General features: G+C 44.2%; 1 pseudogene; it reads left to right on the top strand.

The window, feature by feature from the left end:
* The first annotated feature begins 21,424 nt into the window (after nucleotides 1-21,424).
* Nucleotides 21,425-21,542, top strand: LOC129696770 (U1 spliceosomal RNA; annotated as a pseudogene).
* Nucleotides 21,543-22,659: the final 1,117 nt, after the last annotated feature.

The raw sequence follows: 22,659 nt of genomic DNA, 5'->3' as shown, positions 1-22,659 counted from the left end.
TTGTATTGGACATTAATTTGCACTCTCAGTTCATCCATGGCGTAATGTCAAAGCAGTGTGAACAGTAAAAGCAGTTTAAACTTCCTGCATATATGGGAATGTTAAGATAGCCATCAGATCAACCCAGAAGATAGACTCAAAATGCTGAAGTAACTCAGCGGGACAGGCAGCATCTCTGGAGAGAAAGAATGGATGACGTTCCGGGTTGAGATCCTATTTCAGACTGGTTAGGGTTAAGGGAAACAATAGATATAGACAATGATGTGGAGAGATAAAGAACAATGAATAAAAGATAAAAAAAGTAACGATGTTAAAGGAAACAGGCCATTGGAAGCTATTTGTAGGGTGAAAACGAGAAGCTAGTGTGACTTGGGTGGGGGAGGGATAGAGAGAGAGGGAATGACGGAGCAACCTGAAGTGAGAGAAATCAATATTCATACCACTGGGCTGTAAGCTGCCCAAACGAAATATGAGATGCTGTTCCTCCAATTTGCGTTTAGCCTCAATCTGACAATGGAGGAGACCGAGGACAAAAAGGTCTGTGTAGGAATGGGAAGGAGAATTAAAGTGTCCAGCAACCGGGAGATCAACCCAGAATTGGTTTGAGGAAATTCTATTCCCAGAACAGCTTTTACTGCAGTGATTCACTCCTGTGGTTACCTTAATGATTCATACACTTCAGAATGTCTCTCTTAGTGGGAAGCTCAGGGGAAAACAAAAGCCTTTAAAAATTTTTTTTTTTAAAAATCATCTCTTTATCTTGCAATTTTGCTAATAAGCCTTTGTCAGGTGTAACCATTGTGTCATGGTGCCAGAATGATAGTGCACCTGCGACATTTGGACAGTGTTCACAAATAATAGCAGTGAATCTTACCTTACAAGGTGTGTTTCAGAAGCAGATCAAATTCATTTTAGGCTGCAGTGCAACACAAGTGGAGCCAAGTATTGAAAAAAAATAATTTGAGCAGTTTGCAAGAAGATCTACAGGTGATTATTATTTTTCTTTTGTTTAAACATTATCATTACCATAGACATGTGATTATGTAGTGCAGTTTATTTCAATACCATGAATGCAAATGGACTTTTCATGCTGTAGCAACATTTTCCATCATTTTGAGCAGTCACTTATATGGGAACATGTGCAACAGGTGCTGCTTTCTCCAAACCCGCAATTAATGAGATCAATCCTCGTGTTTAGTTTGCTTTAGTTTATTGTCATGTGTACTGAGGTACAGTGAAAAGATTTAATTACGTGCCAACCAGTCAGCAGAAATACAATACATGATTGTGTAAAGGCAGTTTTTGTATTGCCCTTCAAATTCAGTTATCTATATTACTAAAAGTAAGATCTTGACCACTTCCAGTTTTCTGTTTCATGATTTTTGAAAAAACACTGCCACTTACGGCTGTTATTTTTTGCCATCTTGCTCAGAGTCCCCCTCCGCTGGTCAGGTCAAGAGGATTTTCCCAACGATTAAAAATCAAAGAGTTATTAATGTTTAAAAAATGTTGACATACTCTTTGCGGCCCCCGCTGGTGGGAGGGGGAAGGGACTATTAAACCCGGAAGTGTTGTGCCTCACTCAGTCCCTGCAAGATGGAGGAAGCGAGAAGGTCACGTCTCTCAGAGCTGTGAATAACACTGAAATATATACAGTCTACTCAAATGTGAGTGCCCTTAATATGGTTTGAAAATGAAAATATGGTTGTTTGAAATGCTGCACTGCAAAAATGACTGTTGTTGGTGGTAACTGCTTTGAAAGGCTGTACTTCCAAAAAAATAGCTGTTGTTAATGGTAGTAACTGCTTTGAAAGGCTGCACTACAAAAAAATGGCTGTTGTTGGTGGAAACTTGACAACTTCCTGTTTGCACTTATTATTGATTTAAAATAAAATGCTACCACTTACGGCTGTGATATTTGGCCATCTTACTCAGTCCCCCGCCACTCATCAGGTGCAGAGGATTCTTCTCATCAATGAAAAATAAAAGTGTTATTAGTGTTTAAAAAAAGTTGAGAATCTCTCCTGTCAATCACGCCATAAATGCCACACCCCTTCTGGTTGAAGGGGGAGGGGTTATAAAACCCAGAAGTGTGGGTGTGGCTCAGTCTCTGCAAGATGGGGGAGGGAGAGGCCATGACTCTGTCTGAGCTGTGAATCAACTGAACACACTGAATGTTTAGGTGGGTTAGGAGAGAGAGAGAGATAGGTAGGGGGAGAGAAAGAGGGAGGGGAGGAAGAGAGAGGAGAGAGAGGGGGGGAGAGAGAGAGCAGGGAGAGAGTGAGAGAAAGGGGGGGAGGGAGAGAGGAGAGGGGGGAAGAGATGGGGGAGGGAGAGAGAGAGAGGGGAGCTATAGAGAGAGAGAGGGAGGATGAGGAGAGAGGGGGTTGGAGAGGGAGAGGGGGGAAGAGAGTGGGGGAGAGAGGGGGGTTCAGAGAGAGAGAGAGAGGGGGAGGAGAGGATGTAGAGAGCTAGAGAGAGAGAGTCCTGAGAGGGGAGGACGAGAGAGGGGAGAGAGTTTGAGAGAGAGAGAGAGAGAGAGGGGTGGTAGAGAGAGAGAGGTGGGGAGAGAGAGAGAGTGAGAGGGGAGGGGCGGCAGCATGAGTGAGGCATGGAGCGATCTGAGGACAGTGAAAAGCAGCAGGGGGACCAGCCGATCGTGGCTTCCACCAGCGTGACAGAGCCGGGCCGGGGGGGGGGACAGACGATCGGGCCTCCCCGGAGAAGTCGTCACCTGTGATGGGTAGAGAGGGGAGGGGAGAGAGGGAGGATGGAGAGGGGAGGAGTTTGAACCTTCTTAACCAACCTTCCATGAGGAAGGGAGCCGGGGAGTGAGCCGGGCGAGTGGGCTGTCAAATGAGGAGAGAAAGTGATGCGGCTTCTGACTCTGGTAACCCACAGCTGTAATGAGCGCACAGGCGGGTGGGGCTTCATGAGCTGCGCCGACAGTGAGGAGAAGATTCAGCGCGTGAGGCGCCACTGCTCCGCAATATAGCGGAACGGAGCTGTAGAATCTTTTCTGCAGAACGTTTTCGATCTTTCTGCACCTTTAATCCACAGCGGCGGGGGGGGCAGAGCCAGGAGGCGGTTGGACCTTGCTTGATGGGTATGTGTGCATTGTGACATCAGCAGCTGTCAAACGATCATTATATTTTAAAAAGTGAGTTTTGTGAACAACTTTATTCATAATCTGGGAAAATAATTGACCGAATTTTGAGAGGAGTGCATTTGTGAACTCATAAGATAAATCCCTACCACTTAAATTGTGATAAACACACACACACACACACACACACACACACACACACACACACACACACACACACACCACACACACACACACACACACACACACACACACACACACACACACACACACACACACACACACACACACACACACACTGCCCAGCCCCATTGATATTATATTAAGAGGGGAGGGAGGAAAGTGGGTAGGGCCGCCAGCAGCCATTGGCTTCAGAGTGCCCTCAGCTCCCTGGATTTGCATCCTCAGCGCTTCAGACCCCGAGTACGGGGAGGGAGGGGAGGGTGGAGTGGGTGGGGCGGGCGTGATCCCGAGTGAGGGGAGGGCCGCCAGCGAGGACAGCGAAAAGCAGCGGGGGGGACCAGGCGATCTGTGGCTTCTGCCAGTGGGGGGGGGGGGGGGGAATGGAGGAGGGCCGGGCGGCAGCAACCGTTATGGTCGCGCGGGGCACGCGATGAGATGGTGGCCAGCGGGAGGCGAAAAAATGACTGAGTGGGGGGGGGGGTGAAGGATTTTATTAAAAATGTGTACAGAAAAATGGCTACATTTAATGAGGAGTGGATATGCGAATGTAAAAATAAAATCGCTAGCGAAATGGTAAAAATCTCGGTATATAGATGGGAAACATTAAGAGAAATATGGGCCAAATGTCGGCAAATGTGATTAGCTTCATAATCACGCATCTGTGCTGTTAACTCTAAAAAATCTCCATGAATCTGTAAGTTATAACATTGAAGATAGACATAAAAATGTTGGAGTAACTCAGCGGTGCAGGGAGCATTCCTAGAGAAAAAGAATAGGTGAAGTTTCAGGTCAGAACCATTCTTCAGACTGAAAGTAGGGGTGAATATGAGGATGGAAATAAACCGGAGGCAAGAAAAGGCCAGAACAAATACGGGCCGGCAACAGGTAACTTGGGAAGGGACGAGCCCATAGTGGACCATTATTGTCCGGGGAAGGTGACAGAAACATGGAAACATAGGAAATAGGTGCAGGAGTAGACCATTCGGCCCTTCAAGCCATTCAATATGATTATGGCTCATCATCCAAAAGCAGTACCCAGTTCCTGCTTTTTCCCCATTTCCATTGATTCTGTTATCCCTAAGAGGTGAATCTAAAGGGCCTGTCCCACTTGGCCACCATTTACGCGACAGGCGTAATTAAGGCGTAATTCTGTCCCTTAATTCAGAATTAAGGGACAGAAGTTTAGGGGTAAGATGAGGGGGAACTTCTTTACTCAGAGAGTGGTAGCGGTGTGGAATGAGCTTCCAGTGGAAGTGGTGGAGGCAGGTTCATTGGTATCATTTAAAAATAAATTGGATAGGCATATGGATGAGAAGGGAATGGAGGGTTATGGTATGAGTGCAGGCAGGTGGGACTAAGGGGGAAAAAAATTTGTTCGGCACGGACTTGTAGGGCCGAGATGGCCTGTTTCCGTGCTGTAATTGGTTATATGGTTATATGGTTATAATGGTGTTTCAATAGCTGGTGGTACATACATTGCTTGGTCATCAACTTCACACACTGTTATTTAGATTTACAATTCTAGAATTTCTTATAGAAGTTTCCATAGGAGGTGATGGGAGTGTTGGAGGAAGTTCTCGATTAATTTCACCAAGGAGTGATGGAGCTGATGGAGAAGACGGACATGGTGCAAGGTCACGAAGTGAGACAGTTGACTGACATCCATCCTGATACTTGATAGTTGCATAAGAAGGGTTGACATCATTTTTCGAGGACACGTAAATGGCGTGCAAATTACAGCCAAATGGGACAGACTCTTAACTCTCTCTTGAAAATATCCGGTCAATTGGCCTCCACTGCTTTCTGTGGCAGAAAATTCCACAGATAACAGGAGGGATACAAGGATGCAACCAGCGGTAGTGATAGCATGACTCGGGAGAGGGGGCGGGTGAGAGAGGGGAGGGAAGGGAATGCAGGAGATACTTGAAATCATATTGTTTGCTCTGCAGCTGCAGAATTTAGGGTCACGCATCCCCTCATCTGTACCTTCTGTTCCTGCTGTAGTACAATTGGGAACTTTCTGCTCATCCACAGGAATACTTCTAATCGCCAGTGAGCTTTCATTAGCATCTCTGGATGCTCCCCACGAAAAAATATTTTCAATAGCACACCTCTAGATGTTCATGACAATCCTTGTGGACATTCTGAATCTTCTCAGATACCTACCAAAGTAAATACAGCATGATAATGTGTTTTCTTGATCACTGCATCAGTGTAAAGAGTTACGTTGGGTTAGGTTGCTGGTTTTGTGGATGCCAAGGTACTCAAAACTGTGGACCCTCTCTCCAGCAGTTCCATTGACGAGGACAGGGTTGTGTCCAAACCCCTCATTTCCTTTGGCCGACAACCAAACCAGGTTCCCATCTCTTTCCTGTCTCTGTCTGTATGTGGGGAATTGAGACCTTGTGTCTTAATGAATAGCATTGCAACACAATGCAAAACATCTTGGTAGCAAGTGGCGGGTAGAAAGCTCTAATCTTTCTGTCTCTGTATTCTTCTTCCTGAATTTCTCCTGTTACGGGCTGCTTTACTAAAGTTAGAGCCACCTCCACTTCCTGTCAGACCTTGGTGGTGGTGTAGTGGCACAGCTGGTAAAGTTGTTGCCTCTCCGTGTTTGTCTGTGTGGAGTTTGCATGTTCTCCCTGCAGCCGCAAGGGGGTTCCGGCTTCTTCCTACATCCCAAAGACGTGCGGAGTCGTAAATTAATTGGCCTCTGTAAATTTCCTCCAAGTGTGTAGGAAGTGGATGCAAAAGTGGGGATCTTCTAGAAACTTACAAAATTCTTAAAGGGTTGGACAGGCTAGATGCAGGAAGATTGTTCCCGATGTTGGGGAAGTCCAGAACAAGGGGTCACAGTTTAAGGATAAGGGGGAAATCTTTTAGGACCAAGATGAGAAAAACATTTTTCACACAGAGAGTGGTGAATCTCTGGAATTCTCTGCCACAGAAGGTAGTTGAGGCCAGTTCGTTGGCTATATTTAAGAGGGAGTTAGATGTGGCCCTTGTGGCTAAAGGGATCAGGGGGTATGGAGATAAGGCAGGTACAGGATACTGAGTTAGATGATCAGCCATGATCATATTGAATGGCGGTGCAGGCTCGAAGGGCCGAATGGCCTACTCCTGCACCTATTTTCTATGTTTCTATGTTTCTAACATGGAACTAGTGTGAATGGCTGATTGAATGGTGGGCTGAACGGCCTGTTTTCATGCTGTATCTTTCATTCGTCAGTCAATCAATTAATCGTTCAGACCTGCCTTGAGGTCATCACCTTCCCAGTTCAAACACGCTCTCGTCATCCACAATCATTTTTCAGGCCTTGCTTGGTGAGAAGGGTAGGTTGAGGGTGCTCATTTTCTTCCTTCTCCTTCTCTCTCTCTATCTCTCTGTCTCACTAACATATTGGGTATTATTACCTCGCACCAGTGGAGGGAATGAATTGCAGAGGTCCTTTAAGGCCTGAAACTCAGATGTCACGGTTGCAGTTTAAGTGTAAAACGCTGCACAAAATTGCACTGGAGGGTTTCATTAGACTCCACCAGATTCCAAACAAGCCTTTGGAAAAAGAACGTTCCTGTGCCCATAGATCACAATCCTTTGGAAAGACATCCAAACAGTGATCAAAGCGCTACAGTCCTATAATTCTCCTATTTGTAGACAAAGTGAACATTAAAGCCAGTGATATTTAAAATCCTGTTATGAACACAATGCAGAAAGAAGTGTAGCAACTTTCTATTGTCCCAGCAACCACCAAGAAAAACAGAAACCAAAGGCTGTAAAACCTGTTGAACTTCCAGCATCCAGAAAGTATCAGTATCGACACACGCCTGTTATAAGCTCGAACTCCCTGCCTTCAAACACTGAACAGCAAGCTTGGATTAATTCCCTTGCCCTATTTTTCTGCAGGTATCTGTGACTTGACAGGAGTCATGCAGGTGCATGTTATCTGCTGGCAAGGAATGGCTTAACCACTACGTTGCCACACCATGGTTTGCAGCCTCAGCTGTTTTACAATGTGAAACTCAGGTGAAAATAAATGGCCCGAGGATTCAGGCTCTCAATGAGCGTTTGCATTCGCGTTGCTCAGTTTAGTTTATTTTGGTTTCGAGATACAGCACGGAAACAGGCCCGTCGGCCCACCGGGTCCGCACCAGCCAGCAATCCCCGCACATTAACACTATCCTACACCTAGGGACAATTTTTACATTTACCAAGCCAATTAACCTACAAACCTGTAAGTCTTTGGAGTGTGGGAGGAAACCGAAGATCTCGGAGAAAACCCAAGCTCGTCACGGTGCGAACGCACAAACTTTGCACAGACAGCACCCGTAATCGGGATCGAACCCGGATCTCCGGCGCTGCATTCACTGTAATGCCTCGGTCCCACTTAGGAAACCTGAACGGAAACTTCTGGAGACTTTGCGCCCCACCCAAGGTTTCCGTGTGGTCCCCAGAGGTTCCTGGAGGTTTTTGTCAGTCTCCCTAATGGTCGAAAGTGGTTTCACGCTTCTTCTATGTTCCGGCGATTATTTCAAAAAATTCAAAACCGGCCGCGACTAAAAATAGGTTGCCGTTTTAAAAATCGGTAAAATCTTACCTTCCACTACCTGCAACCTCCGGCAACCACCTTCAACTAGCATCACAACCGGCTTTGACTAAAAAATTACCGATTTTTAAAACAGCAACCTATTTTTAGTCGCGGCCGGTTTTGAATGTTTTGAAATAATCGCCAGAATATAGAAGAAGCGGAAACCACCTTAAATTCCTTCCATTTGGCCTAAAAACCCCATGACAATGAGATTTTAAAAGTATGTTATATTGTGAATTCTTGTGTGAATGTTATCTGGACACTTAGGCTATTTAAAAAAGTGTTAATTTATTCTTAAGAAATGGATAGATGTTTAGATCTAGTAATTGAATTTTGTAATTAGCTACAATTAGGTAACTAACTAATTATATGCTTCAATTTCAAGTCATCTAAGTAAGATTGTTTCATATTTGTTTCAGAATGCTTCAATCTATAATAACTGAACATTTCTTTCAGTTCTCTTAATTTTTAAGAAAGTTATGGGCTTTTGACTGTCCTCGATCACAGCTTTTGTGTTAAGTCAATGAAAAAGCAATAGGGAACAAGATGCTAATTTCCGAGTATGAAAATGTCGATAACTTTTTTAATACTGAAGATATGAAAGTGAATTAGGTGTCAAATTAAACTTCTTTTTATGCTTTATCTGATGGGATAAATTACAGACTTGATTTTTTAAATCTCAAAATTTTGTAACATTTCTACCTCTGGTAGCTTCCATATATTCACCAACCCTAGTGTTAACAACTTACCCCTCAAGCCCTCTTTAAATCTTCCCCTCTCACATGAAGCCTTTGTACTCTGGGTTTAGCCTCCCGTACACTGGTGAAAGACTGGCCATTCAATTTATGTATAGCTCTCGAGATTTTTAAAACCTTTATAAGTTCACCCGTCATCTACAAAACTCCAGGGAGAAACTGTCCCATCCTACCCAGCCTCTCCATATAACTCAAACCCCCCAGCCCTAGTAACATCATTATCAATCTTTGCTGTTTGTTTTTTTTTAATCGTGAGATGATGGTAAATATGTTGTGTTATTGCCTCTATCTATATTGGTTGCAAGATTGAATGTAAACTCTTAAATGCAAAGCTGTGATATTGGCACTGCCCTTCTAACAACCTGATTAATTTATCTTTAGTTTGTTTTACAACTCTTTGTCCTTTTTCAACCTCTTAAGGGCTTGTCCCACGAACATGCGACTGTATGCGGCAAGCGTGACCAAACCAGAAGCGGGGGCCACACGGAGGTCGAGTGAGTGACATGAAGTTCGAGCGAAGTCCGAGGGAAGTTTGCACGTGACGTACGGCGTCGAGGCGGTGCACACGGCGTCGAGGCAGCTGCGGGCCGGCAGGCCGTTGCCGCATGGAGTTTTTGAACACGGTCAGTTTTTCGGAGTTCCGCACGATGTCGGGACCAGCTCCTCACAACTCCATACGGCTCCGGCGATCGAAGTGGGACCACGTTAGGTCGCGTTTGCCGCATGGAGTCGCATGCTCGTGGAACAGGCCCTTTAGTTCGCGCTTGCTGCATGGAGTCGCATGCTCACGGGACAGGCCCTTAAGGCTACTTCTTTTTACAATAGTTAAATAGCTGGAGCACTGACAAATGGTAAGATCATGGTTAAACTACTGAACTAATAGCCAGAGATCAGAACCATTGATCGCCCCCCAGCCTTTGTAGAACTTAGCTTTAAATTATTAAATAAATTGGACTTTCTTTTTAAAGGCTAATCTCAGTAATGATAACAATAAAACTATTGTAAAATCCAATTTTTCACTCATGCGCCGCAGGAGAGTAAATCTGCCATTTATTCTCTACATGCGAAATGGGCCTACAAATGGGCTTCAGAGTTATGCAGCAGAGAAGCAGGTCCTTCAGCCCACGGGACTGGCTGGGTTAGATAATTTGGTCTTCAGCCCACTGTCCACACTGACACATTACACTAACTCTTTATTCATTCTCCTCACATTCCCAACAACTCCTCCCAGATAACTGCCCTCCTTTCTCCACTCTCAGTTCGTGAAAATTATGAATGGAGAATAAAATCTGAGCATCGCCAGTGATTTCTAGGTCCTGTGAAGGATGAAGGAATGAATAAAAGTAATCACCCTTGACCAATATCAATTCGAAACATTGAGTTATTAGTCCCTATCAAGCATCAAATTCTGTAGTGTTATTAAAGCTTTTTCTCTACTTCAGCTTGCGGTGGTGATATCTTTAGACTGAAGCTCGGAACGCTTTGTGACCTTTGGTTCAATGCCTGATCAAGAAGGTGTAAAAAATCCCATCCTACCATCCAAGAAAGGGCATGAGATTATCCTAGGGGCCTACCCAGAATATATTTCCGAGCCTGGAGATATTAACTGTTTTTTGGATGCACTCAAGCTGTCTGCTTAGATAAACGCCTATACACAAAAGTAATTTATTGGTAATGTGTTTTCCCCCCACTTTTTATTTCCTGGGACTTTGTTAGCAAGGGCACCTTCATTAATGGGTTAGACTGAGAATAAACTGTAATACATGAACATGGCTACCTTGGGCCAGGACAGTGCATTGGCCACTCGACTGTTGTGGAGGGCGGAAAACCCGGTGGGGGGCAGGGGACACACGTCCCCCCTCTGTTTTGAGAGGTGGGGGACATCCCCCCCAAGTTTTTGTAAGCTGGATTTAAAAACCCGGTGAAATCTCCGCTTTCCGCGAGACAGTGGGGGTGGGACTGCTGATAGAGGGCGTCGATTGGACAAGAGAGACGTCGGTCAGCAGGCACATGATGATTCAGCGTGATCATTGGAGGAGGGAGAAATGGAGGGGGGGGCGTCTGGGACTGAGGATAGAGTGCGGTGATTGGAGGAGGGAGACGTGGCACAGACCTGTCCCGTCCCCACCCACAGGTGGCCAGAGAGGTCGGGAGACAGACGGGCGCGGTGCCGCAGGCCACAGCCAGCACAGAGAAGCAGCGCTAAACCCAGCACAACTCTGCCTGTCCTGCCAGGTGAACCTGCCTGGACTTGCGGGAAATATGGCCAGTGCGGACAAGCAGCGCCGGTGTCCCGTCAGTCCAGGCGGGACTATAGGTTAACCCGGTGAGACAGGCAGAGTTGAGCTGCATTTAGCGCTGGATTGAGCCTCCGAAGCCTCGCGCATGTGTCTGTGAGTGTGCGCATGCACGCGCGGCCGCCAAAAAACTGTGTCCGCCCGTCCCCCGTCCCCTCCATGTTTTGATAGCGAGTTCCGTGCCTGCTGGAGGCAAAATATATAAGGGAAAATGAGCCCATCCACGCAAGTTAAAATTTCTCTCTCCGCCCCTCCCTCTCACAGGAAAAATATTAGACACATAAACAACACACAAGGTCAGGATCAAACCCAGTCTCTAGATTGTGAGACGACAATGCTCACTACTATATCACTTTGTGTTCTTCAACCTATTTTTCAGTTTACAGGTGATTGAAGAATCCATTTTCATCTACTAGACTGGAAAAAATGATCTTCACACATTCTAACATAATTCTCAAATTACCGCAGCTTGTGAAGAAATAATATTGAACCTTTGTTATTTTTGTTTAGCCCTGGACTCTTCCTGGCAGAAAATCTACTTTGACTTGCTGTTCGGATTCAGCTCAGCAAATTAAATAAAAATCAAAGGCTGAGAAAGGAACATCCATGTGTCATTTGGAAAACCTGTCTTGTCTTGTGAGCTATTAACTTGTTCTGAATAAATTTGGAATTTAAAATGGAGCAACACAGTACAGCTTTTTTCCAAGAACAAGTCGATGCAACTTCTTTCAGCTGAATAGCTAACTGGAATTGTATAATTAATTAAACGGCATGAACATGAAAGCTCTTGTGTAAATCAGGTTATATCACTATGAACATCAGGAAAAAATATGTACCACGTCCATACAGGTACAAACAGAATCAGTACAAACTATTCATCCTCCTGTGAGCATGTGTAATTCTGTTTACAAGTGGGGGAGTAAATGGCAAACTGAATGGAATTGAAAGTCTTTGCTGTTTTATCTCTTAAAGGCCATTTACTGTCCTTTAAAGGAAAGCAAGATAGATTCAGAAAGTTATGATGAAATTTAACTTGATTACTGTAGGACATTACCACATGATTTCTATCATATAATATTATTAAAAGGAGAATTCAACGTTGTTTCTTAAGAGGTGTACGATTCCTGGCTAAGAGGTATGCAATAGCGAAAATAATTATAGAAGAATTAGAGGATAGAAGCCTGTTTGGCCATCAAGGTCATAGAAGCTCCATGTAACGTAATTCTGGCTCATTTGCCTAACCCCACAAACTATTTTCCCTCAAATGCACATTCAATTCCCTTTGGAAAGGCCTGATCGACTCTTATTTCAACCGTTCCTACAGGAAATGAGTTCTTGATCATAACTATTCTCTGCATCACTTTGAATTTATGTCCCCTGGTTCTTGAGGTACCTGTTAATGGGAACAGCTTCTCTCCATAAACCTCATTAAACTCATCAGAATCTTATGCATAGACACATGGAACTGCAGATGCTGGTTTTTGGAAAAAAAAAGACACCAGGTGCTCAGTGGTTGAGACAGCATCTCAGGACGACATGGATAGGCTGTATTCAGATTGACTGTATAGGGGTGAGAAAGCTGGAAAAAAGTTGGATACAAGTGAGGGGAATTAGATTGGCAGATGGGTGGACAAACCACCTGTATCCACCTACCATTTGCCGAGTTTTGTCCTGCCCCCATCTCTCTTCCAGCTTTCTCCCCCCCACTACAGTTAATCTGAAGAAGGGTCCCGACCCAAACTGTCACCAATCCATGTCCTCCAGAGATGCTGCCTGATCTGCTGAGTTACTCCAGCACTTTGAATCTTTTTTGGTCATGTATCAAATGCCATCCAAACCTTCTGTGCTCCAAGAAGAACAATCTGCTTCTCCAGTCTAATCTTGGAGCTGAGATTTTTCATTCCTGGGCTACTATAATGAATCTTTCCTGCATTTTCCTGCATCCTTCCTAATATGCGGTGATTAGATCTGGATCTTGTACTCTAGTTCCTGCCATTTCTGCATTTCATAAAGATTAATTCCAACCTTTCTGCTTTCATACTTTACGCCTCAATTTCTAGGCACGAGGTCCCATTAGTATTATTTTAACAGTGTAATTTGAGACACAGTGTCAAAGTTCTTTATAGTCAATAAATAACTCAAATGTAGTAAACATTGTAAAAGTAGTATATGCTGGAACACCTTTAATGAACACCAATCACCTCGCCCTTTGCCCATCTCCCAAGCCATTCACTGCCTTCAATTCTTCAGGCTTCTCATTTCATCCCCAGCACTGGGTCAGCAGAAATACCCTCCTATTAGGAAAACCAAATACATTATCTTCATAAAATCTGTGTCTGGGTATCTGTGGTCTTCCATAGCTCTCCCTAACAAGCTGTTTGAGGTAAATTACTTGCAGCTTTGGTGTCGTAATTGATTCAAAATCAACTTTGAACAACACATCGATGTCATGTTATCATTGCATGTTGGTAGAGGTTGTGTGAATGACATTCATCTTAAAGAGATATAGTGAGATCGAAATATTGAAGGAGGAAATTCCAGAACTGGGGGCTCTACAACACTGGGCAACTTTACCCTACCTCATAGAAACATAGAAACATAGAAATTAGGTGCAGGAGTAGGCCATTCGGCCCTTCGAGCCTGCAACGCCATTCAATATGATCATGGCTGATCATCCAACTCAGTATCCCGTACCTGCCTTCTCTCCATGCCCTCTGATCCCCTTAGCCACAAGGGCCACATCTAACTCCCTCTTAAATATAGTCAATGAACTGGCCTCGACTACCCTCTGTGGCAGAGAGTTCCAGAGAATCACCCCTCTCTGTGTAAAAAAAGTTCTTCTCATCTCGGTTTTAAAGGATTTCCCCCTTATCCTTAAGCTGTGACCCCTTGTCCTGGACTTCCCCAACATTGGCAGCAATCTTCCTGCATCTAGCCTGTCCAACCCCTTAAGAATTTTGTAAGTTTCTATAAGATCCCCTCTCAATCTCCTAAATTCTAGAGAGTATAAACCAAGTCTATCCAGTCTTTCTTCATTAAGACAGTCCTGACATCCCAGAAATCAGTCTGGTGAACCTTCTCTGCACTCCCTCTTTTGCAATAATGTCCTTCCTCAGATTTGGAGACCAAAACTGTACGCAATACTCCAGGTGTGGTCTCACCAAGACCCTGTACAACTGCAGTAGAACCTCCCTGCTCCTATACTCAAATCCTTTTGCTATGAAAGCTAACATACCATTCGCTTTCTTCACTGCCTGCTGCACCTGCATGCCTACTTTCAATGACTGGTGTACCATGACACCCAGGTCTCTGCTTGCTTTATATTTTGTTACCTTCAAGTAATTATTCTCTCATACTCTAGCCTGACTTCCTTCATTTTACTCTCTGATAGTGTTAGACCATTGGAAAATTGACACCGCATCTCATTTACCCGGCATGCTGTGCTCACTAACCCTCATTTCCCTTCAATTAAACTTGAATCTTTTTCTCCCATATTCTCATTTTTACTTTCAAATCGTTCTGATTTTTCTCTTCATTATCTCTGACAGCTCCTCCCGCTCAGATAAACAAAATTCAGATATCTGCACTCCTCTCATTCTCTCCAACACTTCAACAGCTACGGCCCCCCCCAGTTCTGGAATTTCCTTTCTCAACCTTTCGTAAGCAATGTGTCTCTTCAAGGTGCCTTTAACCACACAACTCTGATCACCATGCAATGATAACTCCTTAAATGGCTCATTGTCAAAATAAAATGCTTGCTAGTGTGCTTGTGGACAGCCTGAGGCAATCTTACTAGATTAAAGTCATCATTATCTTTGAAATACTGCCATTGGAACATTCCCATCTACTTAAAAGGGCAAGACTCAACCTTAACCGGTTAGAGCAATGGATCGCTTGTTTAAGTTTTATGCTCAAATCTCTGGAGTGGGACTTGAATAATTATGAAAGAACATGCAAATATATATCTAATGCAAAGCAATCAGACTTGATTATTCAATTGATGTTGAATACGACACATACACATCAACGATGTTGACCATTTCCAATGGACATTCCAATCTTCCAATCTCCAATATTTCCACGACTAATAAACAAGTAGCATCAAAGTTGGTGCAGACCAAGTTTAGTTAGGCCTAGTTAGGCCAAAGGGCCTAATGCTATGCTATGCTGTACTGTTCTATGCTTTTATGCTCAATGTTTATCATGGTCCATATCACCTGTTATAGTATTTGTTTTACTATGTGCAACATTTACAACATTGACAGTTGTGGACCACCCTGCCTTCAGGGTGATGTCATGTCACGAGATTCCAGATGTGCCCCTGTTGCTCTGACCAGGTCCCCTTGAGAATTGAACAAGCAAGTAAGTCCGTAAACAAAAGATGGAACTGTCACGGCTGATGAAGACCAGAGAACAGGACAATGTTGTAATGTCAAAAAACCCTACTAATGTACAAGGTGAAATAAAGAAAGCATTGCCACTTAAGGGATAAAAGATAATTGTGGAGAAAACATGGAACTTTTAATTACGGGGCAGCAGAAAAAGACAAAGCTATTACTTTTTTTGATAGGCTTATTAAAGAGTATGTCCACAATTTTGCACTAATTCTGATATTCTCTATTGATCAAGTAAGTGATTTTGTAAGCATTTCAATTCCCTTTTATAATCTTCATATTTTTCAATAGTTAAGCTCATCCTATTATTTTCCACACTGCATTGATACAATATTAATTGTTTTGCTAATAGTTTTATATTTATAGTGAATCATTTTATTGTGGAATGTGGGCTCTATGATGAAATCGTAAGCAAGCTGGCTGCGGGAGGCAGTGCAGCGAGCCTTGATGGTGCAGTGGGTCGCTGGAGGCTGTGCAGCGAGCCTTGATGGTGCAGTGGGCCGCTGGAGGCCCTGCTGCAGAGACCGAGTGCATGGGACCTGCAGCTGCATGAAACAATGGAGCAGTGCTGGAGGACACCAACAGCCACGCTTTGCCAGGCCGACCTCTGCAACACCGCCAGGACAATGGACCTTCATGGTCAGGTTAAGAACTCTACAGTAAAGCTAACTGGGACTTCAAAATTGCACCACAGCTGCTGACTTTTGTATATTGTCTGTGTACTATTCCCATATACTTTTACTGTATCTCAGACATACTTTTGTATGGTAATAATTTACTGAACTGTAGGCAAAAATGAATTTCACTGTACCTCAGTACATAGATACATAGAAAATAGGTGCTGGAGGAGGCCATTCGGCCCTTCGAGCCAGCATCGCCATTCATTGTGATCATGGCTGATCGTCCCTATCAATAACCCGTCCCTCCCTACTCCCCATATCCCTTGACTCCACCAGCCCCTAGAGCTCTATTTAACTCTCTCTTAAATCCATCCAGTGATTTGGCCTCCACTGCCCTCTGTGGCAGGGAATTCCACAAATTCACACAACTCTCTGGGTGAAAAAGTTTTTTCTCACCTCAGTCTTAAATGACCTCCTCTTTATTCTAAGACTGTGGCCCCTGGTTCTGGACTGGCCCAACATTGGGAACATTTTTCCTGCATCTAGACCTTTTTATCATTTTATATGTTTCTATAAGATACCCCCTCATCCCTCTCAACTCCAGTGAATACTAGCCTAGTCTTTTCAATCTTTCCTCATGTGACAGTCCCGCCATCCCAGGGATCAATCTTGTGAACCTACGCTGCACTGCCTCAATCACAAGGATGTCCTTCCTCAAATTAGGAGACCCAAACTGTACACAATACTCCAGATGTGGTCTCACCAGAGCCCTATACAACTGCATGTGACAATAAAGTACCATTGAACCATTGAAATTTATGTTCTGCCACTAAGTGTTATGGTTCTTCGTTTCTCACTGTACAGGTGGTGGAGACCTCCACCAACTTCATCTGCTGCATCTGGTGTTCTCGATATGGACTTCTATATATCGGTGAAACCGAGGGCAGACTGGGCGATCGTTTCATTGAACACTTACGTTCAGTCCGCCTTGGCCTATGTGATTTCCTAGTTGCCAAACATTTTCATTCCCCTTCCCACTCCAATACTGACCTTTCTGTCCTGGCTTCCTCCACTGAGGCCACACGTAAATTGGAGGAACGGCACCTCATATTTCGCTTGGGCAGCTTACAACCCAGCGGCATGAATATTGATTTATCTAACTTCATGTAACCTTTGCATTCCCTCTCTCCCTCTCTCTCTCTCTCGGTGCTTCTCCACCCTAGTCCATTTACAAATTTCGCTGTTTGTATTCTTTAATTATCACCTCGTCCCCAGCCAACAATGGACCATTGTGGGCTCCACCTTTCCTGAGTTATCGATGCAGGCTCTGCTTTATTCTGCACCTTCCCATACCTCTAGTTTCCCCCTTCCTGACTCTCAGTGTAATGGTCTTGACCCGAAATATCACCTGACCTGCCGAGTTAAGGGGCTGTCCCACTGCGGCAACCTAATCTGCGAGTTTAGAAGAGTTTGGCCTCGACTCAAACACGTGGTCATAGGAGGTCCTATGAGGTCACTGGAACTCTCCTTCATGTTCGAGGGAAGTTCCTGCATACTTGCCGCATCAGTTTGGTCGAGGGAAAATTTTCCGCGAGTAAAAATTGGTTGGCATGGTTCTTTTGAACTCGTAGTGCAGTGAGTGGGGTCGCTATGTAGTTATAGGCAGTCGAGGGCAGCCGTAGGCAATCTCCTTCGCTGACCAGGCATTTTAATTGGCTCATTGGAAGTTTTCACGACCAAGGAAAACTGTCCGGTAATTTAAAATGCCCGCTAAATTATCAGTTGTCTGGCTTCTTAAAAGTGTTTCCACTCCTCCTCCCCACCTTCTCCCCCCCTTCCCCCCTTCTCTCCCCTTCTCTCCCCTTCTCTCCCCTTCTCTCCCCTTCTCTCTCCCCCCCCAACCTCCTCCCGCTCTCTAAAGGACTTACCATCTTTTACCTTCCTGTTCATCGCGGGTGTGAATTTCAAACACTGCTCCCCCCCGCTTTCCCTGGCCCCGCCTGTTTGTGTGTGTGTGTGTGTGTGTGTGTGTGTGTGTGTGTGTGTGTGCGCTGTGTGTGTCAGTGCGTGTGTGTGTGTGTGCACGTGTGTGTGTGTGTGAGTGTGTGCGTGTGCTGACGGTCGATCCAGCTCACGGTTTCATCGCTGACGGTCGATCCAGCTCGAGGTTTTTCAGGCGAGTGCCCTCGAGCTTGAAGGTCGAAGACAGTCGCTGAAAGGTCGCGTCAGTGGGACTGGCCCTTTACTCAGGCAGTTTGTATCTCTTTTCAGCTGGAGGAGAATTTGCCTGCATTTTGCTTCAATAATGACGGATGCTCTTGTGGAATTGTAACAGGTTTTCCTCTCTCCTCTCTGCCAGACTCTGTCCAGCACCTTACAGTGTAAAGAAACCCAGCACATTCCTCCACGATTTTGGTGTTGATAGCTGATATAAGGAGGGTGAGGGAGTGGTGTGACAGAGGTGAGAAGTGACTGGTGGGCCAAGGAGAGGTGACGATCGGTGGGTGTATGCAGCCAGGGTGGAGATGGGGTAGAATGAAGATGGGAGGTGGAGGAATGCAGATGATGGATGGAGACTCAGAGAATAGAAAGAAAGAAATTAGGAAGATGGAGTCATGTGAGGGGTAGAGAGGGTGAGGTTGGAAGCAGCTGGTTGAAGGAGATATGCAGGAACACAAGGCCTGCCAATGCTGGAATCTGATAACCAAGGAAGATGATGGAAGCCATTCGGGGAGAGGTGAAAGGCAAATGGAACCAGAAAATTAGGAATTATTTAGAAACCAGAATTGGAGGAATGCAAAGCACTCCGAGGGTTGTAGGACTGGAGAATAGGAGAGAGAACGGGTGAAGGGAAACCACAGCGGAATTTGTAAACAATTTTAAAATCGAGGCAGAGATTTTACAGATTCAAGTCAAGAGTGTTTTACTGTCATATGTCTCGAGATGTCCGTGATGTAACCAGTCAATATGCTCTCTACTGTACACCTTTAGATTTAGATTTAGATTTAGATTTAGAGAGGTTTAGATTTAGGATTATTATTGTCATGTGTACCAAGGTGTAGCAAAAAGTTTTGTTCTGCTTGCGATCCAAACAGATCAGATGAACTAAACATAAGTACAATCAAGTCAAACTGAAATACAATAGATGGAGCAAAGCGGTATGTTAGCATTCATAGCAAACGGATTTGAGTGTAAGAGCAGGGAGGTTCTACTGCAGTTGTACAGGGTCTTGGTGAGACCACACCTGGAGTTTTGGTCTCCTAATCTGAGGAAGGACATTCTTGCCATAGAGGGAGTACAGAGAAGGTTCACCAGACTGATTCCTGGGATGGCAGGACTTTAATATGAAGAAAGACTGGATAGACTCGGCTTGTACTCGCTAGAATTTAGAAGATTGAGGGGGGATCTTATAAAAAATTCTTAAGGGGTTGGACAGGCTAGATGAAGGAAGATTGTTTCCGATGTTGGGGAAGTCCAGAACAAAGGGTCACAGTTTAAGGATAAGGGGGAAATCTTTTAAGACCGAGATGAGAAAAACATTTTTCACTGATGAGTGGTGAATCTCTGGAATTCTCTGCCACAGAAGGTAGTTGAGGCCAGTTCATTGGCTATATTTAAGAGGGAGTTAGATGTGGCCCTTGCGGCTAAAGGGATCAGGGGGTATGGAGAGAAGGCAAGTACAGGATACTGAGTTGGATGATCAGCCATGATCATATTGAATGGCGGTGCAGGCTCGAAGGGCCGAATGGCCTACTCCTGCACCTATTTTCTATGTTTCTATGTTTCTATGTAAGAACCAGAATGCAGAATGCAGAATATAGTTCTCAGTATTGTAGTGCACCAGTTCCATAGACAAAGTCCAATGTCCACAATGGGGTAGAGATGAATCAGGCATTGCCCTAGTTTATGGAAGGACCATTCAGAAGCCTGATAACAAAGGGGAAGCTACATTTATTTCACCAGAGTAAAAGTAATAGCGAGCAGGTCTGAAAATAGATTAATTCTTTTTGGCAACGCTTTATTTTTTTCATGGGAAGGTTTGAGCAGTTACCTTAAACAGACCACAATTACCATACGCAGTATGAGCCTGGACAATGTTTTGTTATTTGCTATTTCTATGTTCACTAAATCCATTAACCTCAATTATAGATGCAACTTACAAGTTGAGTTCAGTGATCATAAACCTGGGTGTGTTGGGGGAGGGGGGGGGGGGGGGAAATAAGATTATTTTTATCTTTGAACACGTAGAGTTCTCACTATTTCTTCTCCTGTTACTCTAGAAATTCCCAGAGGTGTTTTCTTCACCGTAGATAAGTTTCAAAATGCTTCATGTATAATATTTCATGCTTGGGGTAAGAAAGATGACAAAAAAAACCTGGGAAAGCAGTTCGGATGAGTTCTTATGCCAGCAGTTCTTGACTTACCCATCTGAGCGTGGGTCTGGATAAGTAATTCAATATGTTAGACCTTTTGCAACAGGGACATCTGAATCTAATTTGTAATACTATTGGTTGCTCGAGTATATTAGTGAAGGATATGGCTCATCTGAAGAATGATTTTAAGTTGTGTAAAGCCTGCTTATAGATCATCAAATGACTGATTTAATGGTGAGGCATGTAGGAAGAAACTGCAGATGCTGGTTTAAACCGAAGACACAACAAGCTGGAGTAACTCAACGGGACAGGCAGCTTCTCTAGTGAGAAGGAATGGGTGATGTTTTGGGTCGAGACCATTCTTCAGTGCTTGTCTGTACGGAATTTGTACAGACCTTCAGTCTGAAGAAGGGTCTCGATGGGTCAGTTGGTCTTAGTTCCCTGCCATTGTAAGATGCCCCCCTGTGTGTCTGTGAATGGTAAATCTGGAGGGAATTTATGGAAATGAAGGAGGAATAAAATAGGATTAGTATAAATGTGCATTTGATGATCAGCATGGCCAAATGGATGAAGGATCAGTCCAGCTGAAAAATCTTGAAACATTGACTGTTCATTATTCCTCTCCTGATGCTGCCTGACCTGCAGAGTTCCTCCAGCAGGTCCTCCTATTTCTTTTGCTGATGGATCTATTTTTGCTGTCGCATGACTATGGCACTTTAGACTTTAAATTTTAGAGATGCAATGTGGAAACAGGACCTTGGTCCCACTGTGTCCATGCCGACTTTCGATCACCCCATACTCTACTACAATTTGACCAAAGCCAACTAACCTACAAAACTGTATGTCATTGGAATGTGGGAGGAATCGGTAGCACCCAGAGAAAAACGACATGGTCATGGGGAGAATGTACAAATTCCGTACAGGCAAGCAGAGCAGGCAAAGTCAGGATTGAACGCAGGTCTCTGGCGCTGCATTACTGTGTTGCCTTTGCTTGTGCTTACTGTGTGGCATCTAATTGGTTTCTCCTCCTATTTGGATATCTAGGTTCAGTTGTAGGAGTCACATTATCTAGCATTGCATGCTTTTTGGATTGAATTGAATTGATCAATTCTACTTACCTGGCAGGGGAGACACCATGATCACCGAGGTGGTTCTCCCAGGACGAGGCTATCCCATTGCACTTCGGGTGTGCTGACGCCTGCGATGTCCCCAAATGCTCGCTGCGATCTATTGAAAGTCATCCCTCGAAAGGGGACATGACTTGAGAATTAAGGGACTGAAGTTTTGGGGTAACATGAGGGAAAAAACTTCTTTACTCAGAGAGTGGTATGGCTGTGTGGAATGAGCTTCCACAGGAAGGTGGTGGAGGCAGGTTCGTTTTTATCATTTAAAAATAAATTGGATAGTTATATGGATGGGAAGGGAATGGTTTCTCCTCCTGGTCTGAGCGCAGGGTATATGGGACTAGGGGAGATTATGTGTTCGATTGCACGGACTAAAAGGGTCGAGATGGCCTGCCTCTTCCGTGCTGTAATTGTTATATGGTTCATATGGTTATCAAAAGAGACAGCGTGGAAACAGGCCTTTCGATCCCCGCACACTGGCACTATCCTACACACTGGGGACAATTTACAATTCTTACCGAAGCCAATTAACCTACATTAATCTACAAAGGCATTAACCTGTACAGAATGTCTTTGGAAAGTGGGAGGAAATCGGTGCTCATGGAGGAAGCCCATGTGGCCATGGGGGGAACTTACAAACTCCATACAGACAGCATCCATTGTAAGGATCGGGCATGGATCCAGTTAAGTTAAATTACTCTAGTTAAGTGTGGCACAGGATCGATGACCTAACTGGGGATCACAGGGCTAAAATGATAAGTATTAGGGGAAGGTAAATTGGTTTATTTTAAAATAATTTCAGTTTAATTTAATGGTTTTATTAATTTTTAAAATCTTTTCTTTTTGGTTAACTTTAGTATTTTCGCTTTCAAAATTAATTATGTCACATTTTATTATTTTTATAAGTTTCTGAATGTTGGAGATGTCAGTGACATTTCAATTGCATCCTCACAGTATTTTTCCGTCGCTGAACATAGAACTGTACAGAACAGGAACAGGCCCTTCGGCTCCCACTGTGTTGAACAAACCTTGTCTCACTGCCAGTGATTCATATTGCTCCATGCCTAGCATGTTCACCTGCCTGTCTAAAAGCCTGTTTAAACACCACCCCTGGCAGTATGTTGCAAGCACCATCATTCTTTGTGTAAACAAATTCTCCAACACATTTTCCTTTAAAATGTTCTCCTCTGATCTTAAATGTATGCCCACCAATCTTTGACA

Source organism: Leucoraja erinacea, chromosome 4, assembly GCF_028641065.1.
Source record: "Leucoraja erinacea ecotype New England chromosome 4, Leri_hhj_1, whole genome shotgun sequence".
Taxonomy (NCBI): Eukaryota; Metazoa; Chordata; class Chondrichthyes; order Rajiformes; family Rajidae; genus Leucoraja; species Leucoraja erinaceus.
This window is presented reverse-complemented; position numbering and strand designations above follow the sequence as displayed.